General features: G+C 35.5%; 1 pseudogene; it reads right to left on the bottom strand.

Moving 5' to 3' along the window:
• Positions 1-2,314: 2,314 nt before the first annotated feature.
• On the bottom strand, positions 2,315-3,799 carry LOC141514905 (alpha-enolase pseudogene; annotated as a pseudogene).
• Between the last annotated feature and the right edge of the window lie 17,661 nt (positions 3,800-21,460).

The raw sequence follows: 21,460 nt of genomic DNA, 5'->3' as shown, positions 1-21,460 counted from the left end.
AGGGAGTAGCATTTTGATTCAGAAAATTTCAGGTTAGTTAGTTAGATCATAGGTTAGTATTTTGAAAAATCTCATACAGAGATAATGCCAGAATGGATTTGACCATAGTCCATAGTTCCAGAACTGTGAGTCAAAGTGAAAAATCTACATGAAAATAATAAGCTGGTTGGTAAAGAGGAGATGGTCAAAGAGAAGTAATAGCTTAAGTATGGTGGCAGCTGGGAATTTCTTGAACTAGTGGTCAGAGAGAGGAATTCATTAATCAAGAGGGACAGGGAAGAAGGTTCTTGAGTGGTGAGGAGAAAACGGAGTAGGGAGAATAAGAAAACCTTGTTTTTTAGAAATACTTATTGAAAATTTCCAATATGAATTACATTATGTTAGGTATACCAAATTTCAGGCATCCTGATAGAGTGGACAGATTTTTTTTAAAAAGCAGTATATTAGATCTAGAAAGAACAAACAGCATATTCTACCCAATACACTATAGGAGATGAAGAAAGTACATTGTAGGGTGGCTAGGTGGCGCAGTGGATAGAGAACCAGCCCTGGAGTCAGGAGTACCTGAGTTCAAATCAAGCCTCAGACACTTAATAATTCCCTAGCTGTGTGGCCTTGGGCAAGCCACTTAATCCCATTGCCTTGCAAAAAAAAAAAACCAAACTAAAACAAAAGAAAAAAAAAGAAAAGAAAGTACATTGTGGCACACAGCATAAGTGCTTTGGGTTCTTGTTCCAACTATTTGACCTTTGGCAAAATATTTTTTCTCTCTTACCTCTGCATCCTTATCCATGCTAGGAGATTGAATTTAATGATCTCTACATTTCTAGAGTTCTCAGCATAATGGAAAGGAGTTATAACATTTAAGGACCTTTATTCTCTTTCATTCCATTTTAGTAGATTAGATATTCATTTACTCTAGGATACACTCGACCATATTTTTGGTTTTGCCTAAGGTAGATTATGGAATAAAACAGTCAAGAACACCCTTGAGGAGATTTACTTTTTCTGGCAGAATGTCAATGTTTCATTGATGAATTATGATGCATAATAACATTATACCAGGGAAGGAAAATGCTTTACCATATGGTTTTTACCACAGTACTGCATATCTCATACTGGTTTTTTTTTGCTCTTCAAGAATTAGAGAGCGAAAAAAGAGCAATCTATTGCTTCTCTGTGCAAATTGATTTTTGTTCCCTTTCTACTTACCCCAAATTACAACTCTTGACTGCTCTGAAATGTATGATCATAGTCTATGTCAATGCATTTTGGTTCTACCTCCTCTGTCTTTGTTTCTTTCTCTTACTGAAAACAATCCTTCCCTATAGTGTGTTAATATAATCTTAATTACTTCTTTGGTCTTGACAATCAACACTATGCAGATTGTTCAAAATTTATATCTCTAATCTTTCTTCTGTGCTCCAGTACCACATCTCCCAACATCTGCAGTAATATTCATTCTCTGATAATGTCATGGCAATACTTAAATTATGATATGTTCAAAATAGGACTGATCATCTTCTCCCATGAACTGATTGCTTTATATATCATAATAGTATCATTATTCTTAAAGTTATCAGTACTAAAGAATTTGGAATTATTTTTTACTATTCTGTCTTCTTTACTTTCCATACTAAATAAGTTGTCCCAGGATAAGATCTCTTATAATTGGTCTCCATAATTTCCATTTGCACTCCATTTCTCCAGCTTAGCTATCATTTCTGCTCCCCTTCCAATTCAAGAAACAAGTATTTAATGCTTACTTTATGCAAGATACTTCTAAGACAAAAGTCCTTTTTTCCTTTTCCCCCATATTATGTGATATTGCTATTAGTTTATAGTTCACAGAATCAAATATTCAGTACTAGACAAGATGCAAGAAATTATTTAGTCTTATCCATTAATTTTATGGATGTAGAAATTGAGGCACTTAGAGGTTAAAACTAAAATATTTAATTGTAAGTCTATGGTATTATGTATGACTCTCCCAATAGCAAATGTCAAAGTATAATATTGTTTAATAATTTATGCTATTTTGCAGATTAAAAAGACAACACAAGCCCCCTTGATTTTTCCAGTGGATTACTGAATACTTTTATTCTGCACATAGAAGCCACTAAAGGATCTGGCCCATGGGCTTGTTGGGGGGCTGCATCACAAGTATATGACTCTGCACATCAACACTTGGGGTGGGGGGTGAGAACAGATCATTCTACCCAGTCACAAGATGAGGTCTTCCAAAAAAAGGACCAAATGATCAGGTACCAGAAGAAGCAGTGAGAACACAGAAAAGTGGAAGAGAGTGGGGTGGAGTTATGTAGGGCTGAGCCCCCATCCCCAAAACAAAACTGGTCTACTACTTGGTGCTGCCCATTCTTTGGAGGACTTCTACTGAGGTGACTGTAGCCTACTAGCTCTGAGGCTTCATGGTCATGGAGCTTACTTGGCCAGAGGGTTTCTGAAGTTCCTTCCAGCAAATTTAGCCTTGCTGCCCAGTTCTTCCTCAATTCTGAGAATTTGGCTATACTTGGCCAAACGCTCAGATCGGCAGGGGGCCCCAGTCTTGATCTGCCCAGTGCAGAGACCCACCACCAGGTCTGCAATGAAGGTATCTTCAGTCTCTCCAGAGCGATGGGAAACCATTACTCCCCACCCATTGGACTGGGCCAGCTTGCACGCCTGGAGAGATTCCGTCACAGAGCCAATCTGGTTCACTTTGAGCAGGAGGCAATTGCAAGCTTTCTCATTCACAGCCTTTTCAATGTGCTTGGGATTGGTCACTGTGAGATCATCCCCTACAACCTGGATGCCTGCAGTTTCAGTAAAATTCTTCCAAGCTTCCCAATCATCCTAGTCAAAGGGATTTTCAATAGACACCACTGAATAGTCCCGGATGAACCTCTTGTAAAGGTCCCCAAGCTCAGCAGGTGAGATGTATCTGCTGGGATCATCAGGAGACTTAAAGTCCAAGTCATATTTCCCAGACTGGAAGAATTCAGAGGCAGCAACATCCATGCCAATTACAACCTTGTCAGTATAGCCAGCCTTGCCAATCGCTTCCTTCAGCAGCTCGAGAGTTTCTTTATTCTCCAGGATGTTAGGAACAAAGCCACCTTCATCTCCTACATTGGTGGCATCCTGTCCATATTTCTTCTTAATCACATTCTTCAGGTTGTGGTAGACCTCAGCTCCAATGTGCATGGCCTCCTTGAAGTTTGATGCTCCAACAGGGAGGATCATGAACTCTTGCATTGCTAGCTTGTTGCCAGCATGGGAGCCACCATTGATCACATTGAAGGCTGGAACTGGCAGGATGACTTCTTCATTGCCTGCAAGATCAGCAATATGGTGGAATAAGGAGACACCTTTCTCTGCAGCCCCAGCCTTACCATCAGCTAGAGACACTCCCAATATAGCATTTGCTCCAAATTTAGACTTATTCTCAGAACCATCCATCTCTATCATCAATTTATCAATCTTCTCCTGCTCCACAACATTCAGTTTCTTGCTAATCAGGGTCGGGGCAATAGTTTTATTGATGTGCTCAACCGCTTTTGAGACACCTTTCCCCATATATCGGGTCTTATCATTGTCTCAGAGCTCCAGGGCTTCATGGATGCCAGTAGAAGCCCCACTGGGCACAGCAGCTCTGAAGAGACCTTTTAAAGTATAGAGATCAACTTCAACAGTGGGGTTTCCACGAGAGTCAGAGATCTCTCTTGCAATGATCTTCAAAATCGACATGCTGAATTTCTGGTCGGGGCTAGCTCCGCGGGGTTCAGAGGAGAGAAACTGAGGGGTCCCCCTTGCCTTTTCTAATTAGATTGTAAGATATATGGTCAATAACACACATATATGTGAAGAAAAGAAGCCAATATATAATTGTTTCTTGCTTGCATGCTTGTAATTTATCTCTCCCAAATGGAATGCATTCAGAGGTGTGCTGGTAAATGGCAAATTGTTTAACACCTGGATTTTCAAAACAAACAAAAACTATAGATGACATTTTAAAATTTAACTGCAGAGACTTCGGTGGTAGAGCCAAGATGGTGGCAAAAAACTAGGAAGTTCCCAGAGCTTTTTCCAAAACAACTTTGAAGGAAGCCTTAAAACAGTTCCTAAAGCAACAGAACCCACCAAAAAAACAATGAAACAACTTTTCAGCGAGATATATTAAAAGAACTTCAGGAAAAGATCTGTCTCATGGATAAAAGGGAAGTATAGTCCAGTGTAGGGCAGGAAAGCTGGGAAGCCAGTTCGAGTCTTTTAGCCAAAGCGCAACAAAAATCCCAGCAAAGTTCTGCCAGTAGTAAAGGTCTCAATGCCAGCGCAGAGAGCAAGGTTTTGAGCCCTGGGAAGTTAGTGAAGTGCTAGGTTACTCTTGTACAGGGTGCAAACCAAGAACACTGGAAGTGCCAGAGTGAAAATCCAGGGACCAGAACCCCAGCCCCCACTTTAAAAAAAAACCCAAACTCAAAAACAAACAAGCAAACAAACAAAACTTTGGACTATCCACCCCATACCATAGGAACAGAGCTCAACTGGCAAAATGACCAGAAAAGCAAACAAACAAAAAACCAACTAACAAAAAAAAAAAGACACTAGCCATTGACAGATATTCTGATGGGGTGATTAAAACACAATTTCAAAAGAAGAAAGAAAGCATTGACAAACTATTTACATGTGAAGCTTCTAAGCAAAAAAACACATAAGAGAGGAGGAAGAAAATGGTGAAAAAAAGAATGAGAGTTATGCAGAATTATGAAAAATTAACTGAAGAAAACAATAATTTTGAAAAGTAAATTTGACCAGCTGGAAAATAAAATTAACCAATTGGAAAGGTGAACAAAATACTTACTGATGAAAATAAAACCTTAAAAACTAGAACTGAACAAATGAAAATTAATGACTCTGTGAAACACCAAAATTCCATCAAGCAAAACTGAAAGACTGAAAAAATAGAAGAAAATATGAAGTACCTCTTAAGAAAAATGACTGACCTGGAAAATATATCCAGGAGAGATGATTTATTAATTATTTGTCTACCTGAAAGCTATGGTCAGAAAAGAACTTGGATAATATCATGAAGGAAATTATCATGGAAAACTCCCAGAACAAGAAGACAAAACCAAAATTAAAAAAAAAAAAGAAAGAATCTATCTATCATCCCCAGAAAGAGATCCCCAAATAAAAACTCCAAGGAATATTATAGCCAAATTTCAGAAATCTCAGGAGAAAAATATTGTAAGAAGCTCAAAAGAAATAATTTAAATATCAGGAAACCATGGTTAGGATTATGCAGGACTTATCAGCTTTAACATTAAAAAATCAGAGAATCTGGAATATGATATTCCTGAGCATAAAGAAGCTTGGGCCACAACCAAGGGTCAAAGTATCTTGCAAAAGTCAGCTTATACTTTCAGTGAAAAAGATGGCTTTTCAATGAAATAGAGCATTTTCAAACTTAACCTGATAAAAAGACCAGAACTAAACAAAAGAAATTGATTTTCAAATACAAGATTTAAGAAATGTGTTTAAAAGGTGAACAGAAGAGGGGGAAATCTTGAGAACTATGCTTTTCTAATGAAAATTGAAAGACAAAGGGTATGGACATAAATTGATTGTGATGTGATCAAAATTTTAGCTCTTGAGAGATTTTGCTTTATAATTCTTTAGCTTATGAGAATTGTATGTCTATGGGTACTTGGGAAAAGTGTATGGCATGAAGTGATTAAAATTTGATGATGTTTATGACTTTTGAGAATAATATTTCTGATGGGACAGTTGAGGGGAGTATCCTTAGACAAAGACTATGGGTATAGAAAGAATATGGGATATTTTGCTTATCAATCAATCAATCAATCCTTAAGAACTGTACTTCTGTCATGAAGGAGTGTATCTTTTTTAAGTTACAAAATTTCCTTCCACCCTCCCTTTCCACACCCCTCTCCTCAGCAGTGAACAGTCAGATTAGCATTGTACATACATATTTTTGATATAGATTAATCATGTTCAGTAAGAAGAATTAGGATTAAGGGAAAGAGATACAAAAGAGATAATTTTTATAAAGTGTTAAGCAGATTCTGAAGGGTTGGTTTTTTCTTTTTTTGCTTTGTTTTGTTTTGTTTTTCTTCCTCTCAATGAGGATAACATTGTCCATAGCTGTTCTAATACTAGCTCTCTGAACTGCTGAGAGGAGCATCAGATCCTGTAACTTATTCCATGCTCCTCTAGAGTCCAACCATTTATAGTTTCTTATAGAGCAATAATATTCCATAATATTAATGTAGTATAACTTGTTTAGCCATTCCCCAGTTGATGGGCATCCCTTCAATTTCCAATTTTTTTGCCTACAAAAAGGTGCTATGAATATTTTGGAACATATGGAACTTTTCCCATTTTTAATTATTTCTTTTGGATATAGACCTAAAATTGGAATTGCTGAGTCAAAAGGGTATGAAAATTTTTTTGGGTATAGATCTTTGGGCATAGATCCATATTGCTCTCCATAATGGGTGAATCCATCCACAACTCCACCAGTAATACATCAGTGTCCCAATCCTCTCACAACCTCTCCAATGTTGATCATTTTTCCTTTTTCTCATCTTGATCAATCTGATAGGTATGAGATGATACCTCATTGATGTTTTAATTTGCATTTCTCTAATCAAAATGATTTGGAGCACTTTTCATATGATTTATATATATGTACACACACACACACACACACACACACACACATATATATATATATATATATACATATATATATATAGATATCTTTAGTTTCTTCTTTTGAAAACTGTCTATTCACATCCTTTGATCATTTATCAATTGGGGAATGACTTGTAACCTTACAAATTTGATACAATTCTCTACATATTATAGAAATGAGACCTTTATCAGAACTCCTACTTGTGAAGATCATTTCCCAGTTTTCTGCTTTCCTTCTAATTTTGGCAGCATTGATTTTATTAGGGCAAAATTTTAAAATTTAATTTATCTATGGTGTCATCCTTTATGTCTTAATCCTTTACCCATTGTGATCTTATTTTGGTATAGGGTATGAGATCTGGGTCTATGCCTAGTTTTTACCATGTTATTTTCCAGTTTTCCTAACAAGTTTTGGCAAATAGTAAGTTCTTATCCCAGAAGATGATGTCTTTGGGTTTGTCAAACAGTAGATTGCTGTAGTCATTTACTGCTGTTACTTTACCCCAATCCACTGCTCCTTTACTCTGTTTCTTAACCACTACCAGGCAGTTTTGATGACTGCTGCTGTATAGTATAGTTTTAGATCTGGTAGAGCTAAGTCACCTTCCTTTACCTTTTTTTTTCCATCAGTTCCCTTTCTATTCTTGCCCTTAGGTTGCTCCAGATGAATGTTGTTACTATTTTTTCTTGCTTGGTATAAGTAATTTGGTAGTTTGATTGTTAAGGCACTAAATAAGTAATTCAATTTGGGTAGAATTGTCATTTTTATTATATTAACATGACCTAACCATGAACAATTGACATTTTCCCAGTGATTTAGATCTGTCTTTATTTGAATGAGAAGCACTATATAATTGTGTTCATACAGTTTGTGGGTTTTTCTTGGGAGGTAGATTTCCAAGTATTTAATTTTGTCTGTAGTTACTCTAAATGGAATTTCTCTTTTCTGTCTCTTGCTCTTGGGCTTTGTTTTTCTTATATAGAAATGCTGATGATATATGTGGGTTTATTTTATATCCTGCTACTTTGCTGAATCTGGTAACTGTTTCAAGGAGTTTTTTTAGTTGATTTACTTTGGTTTTCTAAGTATACCATCATATCATCTGCAAAGAGTGAAAGCTTTTCTTTCTCATTGCCAATTCTGATTCCTTCACTTTCTTTTTCTTCTCTGATTGCTACAGCTAGCACTTCTAATACTATATTGAATAAAATGATGATAATAGGCATCCTTGTTTCACCCCTGATTTTATTGGAAATGTTCTGAGTTTATTCCCATTACATATAATATTAGTTGATGTTTTAGATAGATGCTCTTTATTATTTTAAGGAAAACTCCATTTATTTCTAAACTTTCCAGTGGTTTTTCAATATAAATAGCTGTTGTATTTTATCAAAGCTTTTCCAGTATCTATTGACATAATCATATGATTTCTGTTGATTTTGCTATTGATATATTCAATTATGTTGAATGTTTTCCCTAATATTGAACCATCCTTGCCAACTGGTATAAATCCTACCTGATCAGAATGTATTATCCTAGTAATTACTTCTTGTATTCTCATTGCTAAAATTTTTAAAAAGATTTTTGCATCATTGTTCATTGGGGAGATTGGTCTATAATTTTCTTTGTCTGTTTTGGTTTTTCCTGGTTTAGGTATCAGCACCATGTTGATGTCATAAAAGGAGTTTGGCAGAACTCCTTCTCCTATTTTTCTAAATAGTTTATGTAGGATAGGAATTAATTATTCCTTAAATGTTTAGTAGAATTCACTTGTAAATCCATCTGGACCTAGAGACTTTTTCAAAGGGAGTTTGTTGATGGTTTCTTCAATTTCTTTTTTCTGAAATGGGATTATTTAAGTAATTTATTTTCTCTTCTGTTAATCTGGGTAGTTTGTATTTTTATAAATATTCATCCATTTCACTCAGGTTATCCAATTTATTGGCATACTATGCAGCAAAGTAGCTCTGAATTATCTATTTAAATTCTTCCTCTTTGGTGGTGGTATTGTCTCATTTTTTGATACTGGTAATTTGGTTATCTTTCTTTTTTTAATCAGATATACCAAAGGTTTGTCTATGTTATTGGTTTTTCATAAAACCAACTCTTAGTTGTCTTTATGAGATGAATGGTTTTCTTGCTTTCAATCTCTCCCCTGATTTTCAGAATTTCTAATTTGGTATTTCATTGGGGATTTTTAATTTGTTCATTTTCTAGCTTTTTTAGTTGCATACCCAATTCATTAATCTCATCTTCCTCTATTTTATTCATATAGTCATTTAGAGATATAAAGTTCCCTTCAAAACTTGCCTTGGCTGCATCCCATAAATTTGGTATGATGCCACATTAGCATCATTTTCTTGGATATAATTACTGCTTATTTCTATTATTTACAGTTTTATCCACCATTGTTTGAGATGAAGTTATTTAATTATCAATTTTTTTGCTTTATCTTTATTGCTTCATGATTTGAGAAGTTTGTATTTATTATTTCTGTCTTTCTGCATTTGATTATGATATTTCTGTGCCCTAATACTGGTTAATTTTAGTATAAGTGCCATGTACTGCAGAGAAAAAGATATATTATTTTCTATACCACTGTTTCCTCCAGAGGTCTATCATATCTTAGTTTTATATGATTTAATTCACCTTTTTAACTTCCTTCTTGTTTATTTCTGAGAGGGATATTGAGATCCCCCATTATGAAAGTTTTGCTGTCTATGTCTCCTTGTAATTCACTCAGCTTTTCCTCTAGGAATTTGGATGCTATACCATTAGATATAATAATAATATTTAGTAATTATATAGCTTCCATATGAATGGTGACTTTTAAGAAGATGTAGTTTTCTTTCTTATCCCTTTTAATGAGATCTATTTTTGTTTTTACTTTATCTGAGATCAGGATTGCTACCCTTGATTTTTTTTTTTTACTTCACCTGAGGCATAATATATTTTGCTCCATTTTTTTACCTTTACCCTGTGTGTATCACTTTGCTTCAAATGTATTTCTTGTAAATCTTATAGGATTTTAGTTTTAAATACATTATGTTATCCAGTTCCATTTTATGTGACAATTCATCCCATGTGCATTAACACTTAAGATGACTAATTCTGTATTTCCCTCCATGCCATCTTTCTCCATTTATGTTTTTCTCTTTCCTTTCCTCTTATTCCTCTTCACCAAAATTTTTACTCCCATTCTCCTTTGACTTTCCGTTTAAAATTTAACTTTCAGTTTATTTTCACTTATACCTTCCTTTTTTATCAGTTCCTTCTTTCCTCATCTTTCCCTTTACCTTCCCCCCCTTCCCTGTAATTCAGGATACAATTTTAAACCCAAGTGGGAATATATCTTATTCCCTCTCTGGGTCAAATCTATTGAATAGAATTTCCTCAGAGTTCACTTTCTCCTTTCTTTCCCTCTAAAATTATAAATCTTTGTGCCTCTGCACCATATTACTTATCTCTCTAGTACTATTAATCAGGCATTATCAATCACAGTTTGATTACTTGATTGCTGGTTAAACTCATAAACTCCTTGTATTTGATTGCTTGATAAACTCAAAGTATCATCACAGATTGCTTGCTTGCTTGATAAGCAACATTATCTCAACATACATTAAATTATAATTATGATCATTTTTTACTTACCCTCCTTTCAAATACCCTCCAAGGACACACACTCCTACTCATGAGCCAAAGTATCATCCAAAATCAAATCATTTCTTGAACTATTTGTGCCCCTCTCCCAAGTCCATTTTCTTATGCTTTTACCCCCCCCAATCCAGGGTACTTAACCCCTTGTTAAGTGAAACAAGGATTAACTCAAACCCTGATCTAATTAACTACAAGACTCTTAAAGCTTTCTAAGTATTGGGAGGCACTGAAGGTCTCACCTGAAAACTTAACAAATGATTGTAAGTTATGGGAGACACTGACTCAGGACTGCCCAGTTTATGATGCCCTCATTAGACAAAGTACTAAACTTCAGCACAGTAGAATTAAAGTGAGATTTAAATTTAAAGTTAACACCTATGATTTTAATCAGGGCTTTTTGTCTCAAATATAGTGATGTCATTTTGGACCTCTTCAATGGAGAAACAAGACTGTACCCATATCCTCTAAGTACAGTCTTTCAATTATGTTCAACCTTTTAATTATCCTAAGAGAAGTAAAGTTCTAAAGAATTAGAAGTGTTATGTCTTCCCTCTTATGCTTGTATATAATTTGATGGTCTAGACCAACATTTGTTTTGTTTTGTTTTTTCTTTTCCCTTTTCATTTACTTTTTCATGCGTATTTCATGTGTATTTGATGATTGAATTCTCAACTTCAATTCTGGCCTTTGTGTCAGGAAATTGTGGAAGTCCTCTATTTCATTGACTATCCATCTTTTTCCCTGACAGTAGATGCTGAATTTTGCAGGGTAGTACTTTCTGGGTTGTAATCCCAGGTGCTCTGCTCTCCAATATATAGTATTCTAGGTCTTCCAATCCTTCAGTGTTGAAGTTGATAGGTCCTTTGTCATTCTGATTGTGTTTCCTTTGTATTTGAATTGTTTTATTTTTTCTGCTTGCAATATTCTCTCCTTTATTTAAAAGTTATGAAATTTGGCTATAATTGCCCTTGGAGTTTTTATCCTGGTTCTCTTTCTGCAGGGGTTCTGTGGATTCTTTCAGTGTTTAAATTGCTTTCTTGTTCTAGCATATTTGGACAGTTTTCCCTTATAATTTCCTGATTTATGTTTTCCAGGTTTTTTTTTTTATCTAGGGTTTCTTGTAGTCCAATAATATGTAGATTATGTCCCCTGAATCTATTTTCTATGTCATTTGTTTTCCCTAAAAGGTACTTTACATTTTCTTCAATTTTTTTCACCATTTTTGTTTTGTTTGATGGAATCTTATAGTCTCATAGATTTATTGATTTCTATTTGTTCAGTTGTAATTTTTAGGATTTTATTTTCTTCAAATACCTTTTGTATTTTCTTTTTTAAATTCTCTGGTCAGTTTTTCTTTGTTTCTTTTCCTTTTTTCTTGTTCTTTTCATATTTCTTTTATTTTTGTACAAATGAGGCTTTTTAAAACATTGCTAAAATATTCTTGTTTAAGAGTAAACATAATACCCCCTCCCCCAAAAAATAACGACCCTCACGAGCAATAAAGTAAAGGAAAGAGTAAAAAATTAAAACAATAATGATGATGATGATGATGATGATGATGATGATGATGATGATGATGATGATGATAGGGTCAGCTAAGTGGCATAGTGGGTGGAGCACCAGCCCTGGAGTCAGGAACACTCAGGTCCAAATCCGGCCTCAGACACCCAACAATCACCCAGCTGTGTGACTCCGATCAAGCCACCCAACCCCATCCACCCCCCAAAACCCCCAAAACATAATAATAATAATAACAATAGTAATAGTAATAATAATAATAAATGTGCTTCTGTCTGTGTTCCAACACCACCAGTTCTGTCATAGGTGGATCATATTCTTTAGGATAAATCCATCACAAAAGCTACTTCCATAATGTTCCACTGTTGCCATTGCTGTTTGCAACTCCCTCCATTTGTATTTCTCCACTACCATACACTATATTTTCTCTCTCCTTTCACTCTGTCCCTCTTCTTAAATGTGCTGTAGGGTAGCTGAGTGGCACAGGAGACTGATCACTGGCCCTGGGGCCTAGAGGTCTTGAGCCCACATACCACCCCTAAGGTGCAGCAACCACCCAGCCCTGTGGTCCCAGACAGGCCATCCAATCCCAGCCCCTTGCAAGAAGTAAAAAAAGAAAGCATGCTATATATGACCACTCTCCCCCATGGTCCACCCTCTCCTCCATCACTCACATCCCCCATCCCCCTGTCCCCCTTTTCTCCTTCTTACTCTAGATATCTATACCCCATTGAGTATATATGCTGTTTTCTCTCCAAGTCACCTCTGATGAGAGCAAAGTTTCCCCTCATTCCCCCTCACTGTCCCCCCTTCCATGTCATTGCAATAGCTCATTGTAATAAAAAAAATCTTATTATATGAAATATCTTAGCCTATTCTACCTCTCCTTTCTCTTACTCCCATTACATTTCCCTTTTATCCATTGACTCCATTTTTACAATATCTTATATCTTCAAATACAGCTCTCTCCTGTGCTTCATCTATAAAAGCTCCTTATACCTGCTCTATTAAATGAGAAGATTCTTATGAGTATTATCAGTATCATTTTTCTATGCAGGAATACATGTAGTTCATCATCATTAAGTCCCTCATATTTTGCCCTTCTCCTCCACTCTCTATGCTTCACCTGAGTCCTGTATTTGAAAATCAAACCTTCTGTTCAGCTCTGGCCATTTTAACAAGAACATTTGAAATTCTCCTGGTTCATTGAAAGTCCATCTTTTTCCCTAGAAGAGGACATTCAGTTTTTCTGGGTAGTTTATTCTCAGTTGCATTCCAAGCTCTTTTTGTCTTCCAGAATATTATATTCCACGCCTTATGAGCCTTTAATGTAGTTGCTGCTAAGTCCTGTGTGATCCTGACTGCAGCTCCATGATATTTGAATTATGTCCTTCTGACTGCTTGTAATATTTTCTCTTTGACTTAGGAGTTCTCAAACTTGAGTATAATATTCTTGGGAGTTGGTTTTTTTGGCCCTCTTTCCAGGGGAGATCAGTGGATTCTTTCAATTTCTCTTTTGCCCTCTGCCTCTAAGATATCTGGGCAATTTTCCTGTAGGAATTCTTTAAAAATGAGATCAAGGCTCTTTTCCTGATCATGACTTTCAGGTATCCCAATAATTTTTAAATTATCTTTCCTGAATCTGTTTTCCAGATCATTTTTTTTTCAATGAGATGTTTCATATTTTCTTCTAATTTTTCATTCTTTTATTCTTTTGAAGTATTGTGTACTGGCTTCTCATAAAGTCAGCAGCTTCCTTCAGCTCCATTCTAGATCTGAAGCATTCATTTTCCTCAGAGAGCTTTATCATCTCTTTTTCCATCTGGCCAATTCTGCTTTTTGAAGCATTCTTATCCTCAATAACTTTTTTGAACTGTTTTATCCATTTGACCTATGCTGTTTTTTAACATGCTATTTTATTAACAAGTTTTTGGATCTCCTTACTAAGTTGCTGACTTCTTTTTCATGTTTTTCCTGCATCTCTCTCATTTCTTTTCCCAATTTTTCTTCTTTATCCTTTACTTGATTTTCAAAATATTTTTGAGCTGTGTCATGGCCTGAACCCAATTTCTGTTTTTCTTGCAGTCTTTAGATGCAGGAGCTTGGACTTCCTCATCTTCAGAATGAGTATTTTGGTCCTTCTTGGCATCGCAGACAATGTATTTCTCAAGGGTGTCCCTCATTTTTCTCTCTGTTTTCTCATATCCCCAGCCTGTTCCTGGTCTTGGGGTGCTTTCTGAGCTTTTGAATTTTATTGGGACACCTCCCCCACAAGGATCTCAGTGTGTGAAACTCTGTCTTCCCTCTTGGTCTGTGAATAACCTCAAGTGCACCCCTCTGCCACGGGGCTGAGGTGGGGGGGGGGCCTGCTGTTCTATGAGAGGCCTAGACTGTGATCAGGATCAGAATGTGGGCAGAGCCCCAGAGTCCTGTTCCAGGGACAGAGGACAGACCTCAGAAGTCTCTGTCCACTCCCCTACTTAGGCTGAGTACTCAAGGTTGAGTTGCCTGGGGGCTCCTGCTTACTGGATCCTCCCCCCCCTTCCATTTCCTCGATCTTGGTTGCCTTGGGTGGGCTGCTTGCTGAGTGCCCTGAGGGCTGGGCTTCTCACACTCATTCTGGCAGAGACCCTCCCCCCATCTTCCAAGTTGTGCCAGGTGCTTCCCGGGGTATAGGTCAGGAAACTGCCCCTGCTGCTGTGAGCTGCAGCTCCCAATGCCCTGGGGCTGCCTCCAGGAGACTGAAGTTCCTTCACAATGGTGGGCTGCCCCTCTAACCCCCATGGAGCCTGAGCCTTTCTGTTATTTTCCAGGTTACCTTGGGCTGGAGAACTGCCTCACTGGATCACTCTGTTTCTCAAAAATTTAGTTACAGTACTTATTTTATAAATTTTGAGAGAGAGCATGTAAGAGAGGCTCTTCTCCTGTCACCATCTTGGCCCTGCACCACTCTGGTCAGTTTTTCAAAACTTTCCTGCATGACTCTCATTTCTTTTTTTTCCATTTTTCTTCTTCCTCTCTTCTTTGGTTTTTAAATAATTTTCTAAGCTCTTCAGTGAGCATTTTTATTTGAGTCCAATTTGTAGATTGTTTTACTACTTCCCCTGTGAGTGATTTTTTCCACTGCTTTCTTCTTCAGATATGGCATTGTTATCAACTTTGTCTGTAAAGTAGTTTTATATAGAGAGCACTATTTTAGCATTTTTTGCTCATCTTTATTGTTTTTGTTGGAGTATAGGGAGTATAGATTCAAGTGTTTTTTCCCCTTGGGGCTGAGGTGTGATTCCTGGCTTTTTTGTTGGCCAAGATATTGCCTATGCAGTCCAGGCCTTACCTTTGCAGAAATTTGTTTCCTCCTTTATATGCAGGTTCTGACTTAGCAGTGGTTTGTTCCTGACCCAGTCCTGTCTTTTGCCTGCTGTTCCCAAGGTTCAGATTTTGTTTGGCATTGTAATCCTCCCTGCTTGCTTGCTGTCTAACTGTCAGGACCTCTCCAGTTGTCAAACCAGTGGGACCTGGACTGCACTGCAGTTAAAAACCTGATGCTGGCTTTCCTGGTCTCTCCCCTCCTAGACTTTACTTCCCCTTTTCCCCCCTAAGAGACAGACCTTCACTGTAAATACTCCATGATGTCTACCATTGATGACTTCTTTGAATCTTCTCCTTTTCTTGGTGGGATCTTTAGCTTGAATGTCAGAATAGAGGCTTCATTTATATTTGATAGGGAAAAGATCTGGGAGCATATTTGCTTCATGCTGTCATCTTGGCTTCACCCTGGAAGTCCCAATACTATATCTTGTGGGTACAAGGCAGTTTTAAAACAATCAAGACAAAAAAGGATTATATTAGTAGAAGAAGAGGCATTAGAGGATAAATAATACCATATGAAGTGGTACAAAGGATGATTAAAATAAGTGTATGGAAAAAATGCAGGATGTGAACATTGAGTAACTCTTACTCTCAAAAGATTTTGTTCAAAGGAAGAATAACATACATTCCCAAAAGGATTTTAAAGTTTTTCCTACAAGGAAGAAAGGATTGATTAAAGAGAGGGCAATTGTCAAAAACGGCATAAAATTTAAATTAAAGTAAAAAGAAAAAGAAAAGTAAATGGGGAAAGGGAGAAGGAAAGGGGTAAGAGATAATAGAAAGAACTGCTGATCAAGAGGCAGCAATTATAAGGAAAACATTAGTGGGGAGGGATAAGGAAAAAAGGAAAGCTAAAAGTATAAATGGAGATAGATATTATGATGGGAAATAGTCACTATTCATTACTGTGAATGTGAATTTGATTTTTTTTTCACAATTTTCCCCCCTTAGTTCTAATTTCTCTTTCACAATATGACTGGAAATATATTAAACACAAGTTTGCATGTACAATTTTTACCAGATTGGTCCTTGCTGTGGTGAGAAGGGAGGATGGTGGAAAATGTAGAACTCATAAATTTGCAAATGGATGAGTGTTAAAAATCACCTTTGAATGTAATTGAAAAAGTAAAATAAGATTTAAAAAATCATAAAGTACAGGACTTCAGAAAAGCCTAGAAAAGTTTTGAATGAAGTGATGCTTAGTGAAATTAGCAGAATCAGAAAAGCATTGTACAGACTAACAGTAACATTATGTGATGATCAAATTTGATGAACTTACTCTCAGAATTACAATAATCAAAGACAATTCTAAAAGACATGTGAGGGAAAATCCAGATTTTCCACATCCAGAGAAGGAACTGTGGAGACTAAATGAAGATCAAAATACTATTTTCAATTTTTAAAATTTATGTATTATGTCTTTTTTGACCTCTCATGATTTTTCCATTTTTTAAATTAATTTGTCTTTCAATACATGATTAATATTGATTTGTGTTTAACATTGTTACCCATTTATACTTTTTATTAGATACTTTCTATCAGGCAGAGGGAGCAGGGAAGAAAAAAAGGGAGAAAAATATGAAACTCAAAACCTTACAAAAATTATTGTTCAAAACTATCTTTGCATATAGTTGAAAAATAAATGAAATTAAATTTAAAAAAAAATTTAATTGTATTTTTAGAACATTATTACTTGCTTCAATATAGACTATCAAGAAAGTAATGATTCAAGACCTGATTTGTTCCATTGACTAATTTCTAAAGTATAAATACTCACCTTGCAAATTTAAAAATATACTCTCTCTCAGCATTGGTTTAAGCCATCTTCAGCACATCACTAATCTAATACATAAAACATTGCCAACTTAAAATTTCAAAAATACAGCTCAAATCACATCACTTCCATGCTCAAAATCACTAAACAAACCAAAACAAAACTCTTCTCGATCCTAAACTAAGGTAAGAATCTTTATTGAATTAGCCCAGGGGAAAAGATCTCCCCTCAGTCACTGACACCAAAAGATTTGCTCCCCAGCACATTTTGTGATCCCCAGCACATTTAGCAGATTTTCAAGATATTTGATTATCCCTTGTTTACCACCTTCTAGGATTTAAAAGTAGAAGATACCTTAGAGATCATCTCTTATTCTCATTTTGGACTATGTTGGATGTCCAGTAATAGTTTCTTTGAGTATTTGTAACTTTTTTTGATAGTTGGTATCAGGTCTAATTTATCTCAGCTTCTTCCACAGTGTTTTGCGATACACTTGATAAAAATTTGTTTGTGTGAATAACTCAAATTTGCCATGTGTACTAATGCTCTTTCTTACTTTGTCTTTCCAATGGGCATCTGGTAAGCATGTTAGTTTTCTTGTTATCAACACCATATCTTTGTTCCTGTCCATGCTGTCCACTTGAAGCTAAATAGTCCTGTTAGTTATTGTCCATCATTTTTCACTTTTCAGCTCAACTCAATGAAAAAAAAAACTGCCTGCACCCAATACCTTTACTTCCTGTCCTGTTCTTCTAAACCACCTACAAGCTGATTTCTGCCCTTATCATTAATTAATAATTAATGATCATTAATTTCTGGTCTTATAATTAATTAATAATTAATTCAATAATTAATTGAAACTGTTTTTTCGAAAGTAACCAATGGACCCTCAATTGCTAGTATTCTCCTGTTGATTTCTTTAACTCCCATTAGATCATTTATTATCACCATATAAATGATTCCTAGATCAACATTCACAGCCCCAGTTTTTCTCTCTCCTGAGCTCTAGTCTTACATCATTCTAGTGGACTTTCAAAACCTGGTATTTTATAGGCATCGCAAACTCAACATGTTCAGTAAATAATTATCTTCCTTCCTTCACTGTCTCTCCTTTTGAGTCCTCCCATCACTACTGATGGTATCACCCTTCTTTGAGACCTGTGACATCCTTGCTTTCCTCTCCTCTCCTGCCAACCTTTTAATATCCCTTATTCAACTGGAGCAACAAAAGGTCAAGAATATCAAGGGAATTAATGAAAAAATGCAAAGGAAGGTGTCTTGACTATAACGATCTAAAACTATAAGTTAAAGTAGCAATCATCAAAACTGCCTGATCCTGGGTAAGAAATAGAATAAAGGACCAGTGGAGGAGGTACAGAAGAAACAGTAGTAAATGACTATAGTAATTTATTGTTTGACAAACCCAAAGACATTAACTTCTGTGATAAAAACTCACTATTCAAAAAAAAAAACTGTAGGGGCGGCTAGGTGGTATAGTGGATAAAGCACCCGCCCTGGAGTCAGGAGTACATGGGTTCAAATCTGGTCTCAGACACTTAATAATTACCTAGCTGTGTGGTATTGGGCAAGCCACTTAACCCCGTTTGCCTTGCAAAAAACCTAAAAAAAACTGTAGGGAAAATTGGAAATTAGTATGTAAAAACTAGCCATGGACCCACATTTCACATCCTACCCCCCCAAAAAAGAGGTTAAAATGGGTACAGTATTTAGAGAAAAAGAGCGATAACCATAGACCTGTTAACAGACCAAGAAATATTTTATCTGTTGAATCTATGGAAAAGGGAGAAATTTATGGCCAAACAAGAAATAGAGAATATTGTAAATTGTGAAATGGATTATTTTGACTAAGTTAAATTAAAAAAAAGGTTTACGCTAATAAAACCAATGCAGCAAAGATTATAAAGCTGGGAAACAATATTCACAACAAGGAATTCTGATAAAGGTCTCATTTCTAAAATATATTTAAAAAGCTGAATTAAATTTATAACATTAGCAGTCACTCTCCAGTTGACAAATGGTCAAAGGATATGAACATGAAGTTTTCAGATGATGAAATTACAGTTATATATAGTCATGTAGAAAAATGTTCCAAAATATTTTTGTTTAGAGAAATGCAAATTAATACAACTATGAGGTACCACCTCACACCTATCAGATCAACTAAGATAAATAATAGGGAAAATGATCAATGTTGGAGAGGATGTGGGAAAAATAGGACACTAATGCACTGTTGGTGGAATTGTGAACAGTCACTCTGGAGATCAGGGTGGAACTATGCCTAAAGAACAATAAAACTGATCAAATCATTTGACTCAGCAATATCCAAAAGAAATCATAAAAAACAGGAAATATTTCAATATTCAAAAATATTTATAACAGTACTTTTCGTGGTGGCAAAGAATTAGAAATTGAGGGAATGACCATCAACTGAGGAATGACTGAACAACTTAGGGTTTATGAATGTTATGAAGTACTGTTGGATTTTAGAGAAGCATGGAAAGAATTACAAAAACTGATGCTGAGTGAAGGGAAGAGAACAAGAGAACATTGTACACATTTATTGGATGATCTATGATGAATGAAACTCCTCTCAGCAGTTCAGAGATCAAGGTCAACCCTGAGAGATCTGCTATGCACAATGCCATTCACATCCAGAAGAAAAAACATGGAATCTGAATAAATATTATGTTCACTTTTTAAAACCTTAAATGATTTTCCTTCCTATATCATGGTTTTCTTTCTTTCCCCCTTAGTTCTAATTCCTCTTATATAAAATGACTACTTTGAAAATATATTAAACACTAATGTATATGTATTATTTTGACACCACAGGACGGGAGGGGGAAGAGAAAGGGAAGGTGGTTGAGAAATGTGTAATTCATAAGATTACAAATGGATGAATGTAATGTAATTACCATAGCATGTAACTCGAAAAATAAAATAGAATTTCAGTTAAAAAAGAAAAGAAAAATAAGACTTTTAGGAAAGAATAGAAAGAATATTCCAAGTTTGGTCAGACCTGGATAGAGGAAAGTAGGACTATCATCTCTGTAATTTTTTTTGTTTTTTTTTAATATAACCTAAGCTAAATGTTCATATCTTGAAATTGAAACTATTCTCCCTCCTCCTACTCCATCCCTGTAAAATACTGATGAATTTTGTTTTCAATGACAGAATGATGAACTGGAGGCAACTTCAGCATCACTTAGCAGCACAAGTTGATTCTTATAATATTATACAGACTTGATGCTGTATATTAGTACATATTCAGGTATCTTTCTCCAGTTTTTGCTTCCTAGATTCTGGACCAAACACTATATGTCTTTGCTTTTACTTCTGGAAATAACTAATTTTTTTCCTAAAGAGATGAATACCCAGTATTTATATTGAGTTGCTAGACAGGTATGGGACAGACATGAGAAAGGTGCAGTTTTATCTTTTTTTTAAAATTACTTATATTGAATATTATTTTCTTTTTAATTTGGGGTTTTAGATTCCCTCTCTCCTTTTCAGAAGTTCCCTACCTACTGAGAAGGCAAGCAATATGATAACATGTATGTATGTGAAATCATAGAAAATGTTTCCATATTAGACATGTTGAAAGAAAGGAGGAAAACTAAGCAAGAAAATTATATTTCAATTTGCACTCAGTGTTCATCAATTCTCTCTCTGAAAGTGGATAGCATTTTTTTCTTCATGAGTTTTTTGAAATTGTCTTGCATCAATAAATTGATCAAAGTAGCCAAGCTTTTCACAATTGATCATCATTGAAACATTGTTATGGTGCACAATGATCCTCTGGTTTTTCTCATTTAACTTTCTATCCATTTATACAGGGCTTACCATGTTTGTCTGTTTGTTTTTTCCCTGAAACTCCATCTCTCACATTTTATATAGCATAATAGTACTCCATCACAATTATATATGACACAACTTGTTTAGCCATTCCTCAATTTATGTGCATCCCCTAAATTTCTAATTCCTTGCCCCCACAAAAAGAGTTGCTACAGATATTTTTGTACATTTAGGAACTTTCAAACATTTAAATACTTTTTTCCTTTTATCACTTTGGGATACAGTTCTCAGGCAAAAAGTATGCAGAATTTTATAGTCCCTTTGAGTGTATTTCCAGATTCTTCTTCAGAATAGGTGGACTAGTTCATTACTTCACCAGTAGTTCATTAATGTCCATATTTTCCTTCATCCCCACCAGCATTTGTCATTTATGATAGGTGTGAGGTAGTATCTTAAAGTTTTTTTTAATTTGTCTCTCTCTAATCAATAATAATTTAGAGCATTTTTGTTATTACTCCAGTTAGCTTTAATTTCATCTCCTGAAATCTGCCTGTCCTTTGACTATCAATTAGGGAATGGCTATTAATTTTAAAAATCTGATGCAGTTT

The sequence above is a fragment of the Macrotis lagotis genome, chromosome 1 (assembly GCF_037893015.1).
Source record: "Macrotis lagotis isolate mMagLag1 chromosome 1, bilby.v1.9.chrom.fasta, whole genome shotgun sequence".
NCBI classification, from domain to species: Eukaryota; Metazoa; Chordata; class Mammalia; order Peramelemorphia; family Peramelidae; genus Macrotis; species Macrotis lagotis.
The sequence above is the reverse complement of the archived record's forward strand: the minus strand, read 5'-3'. Positions and strand labels throughout refer to the sequence as shown.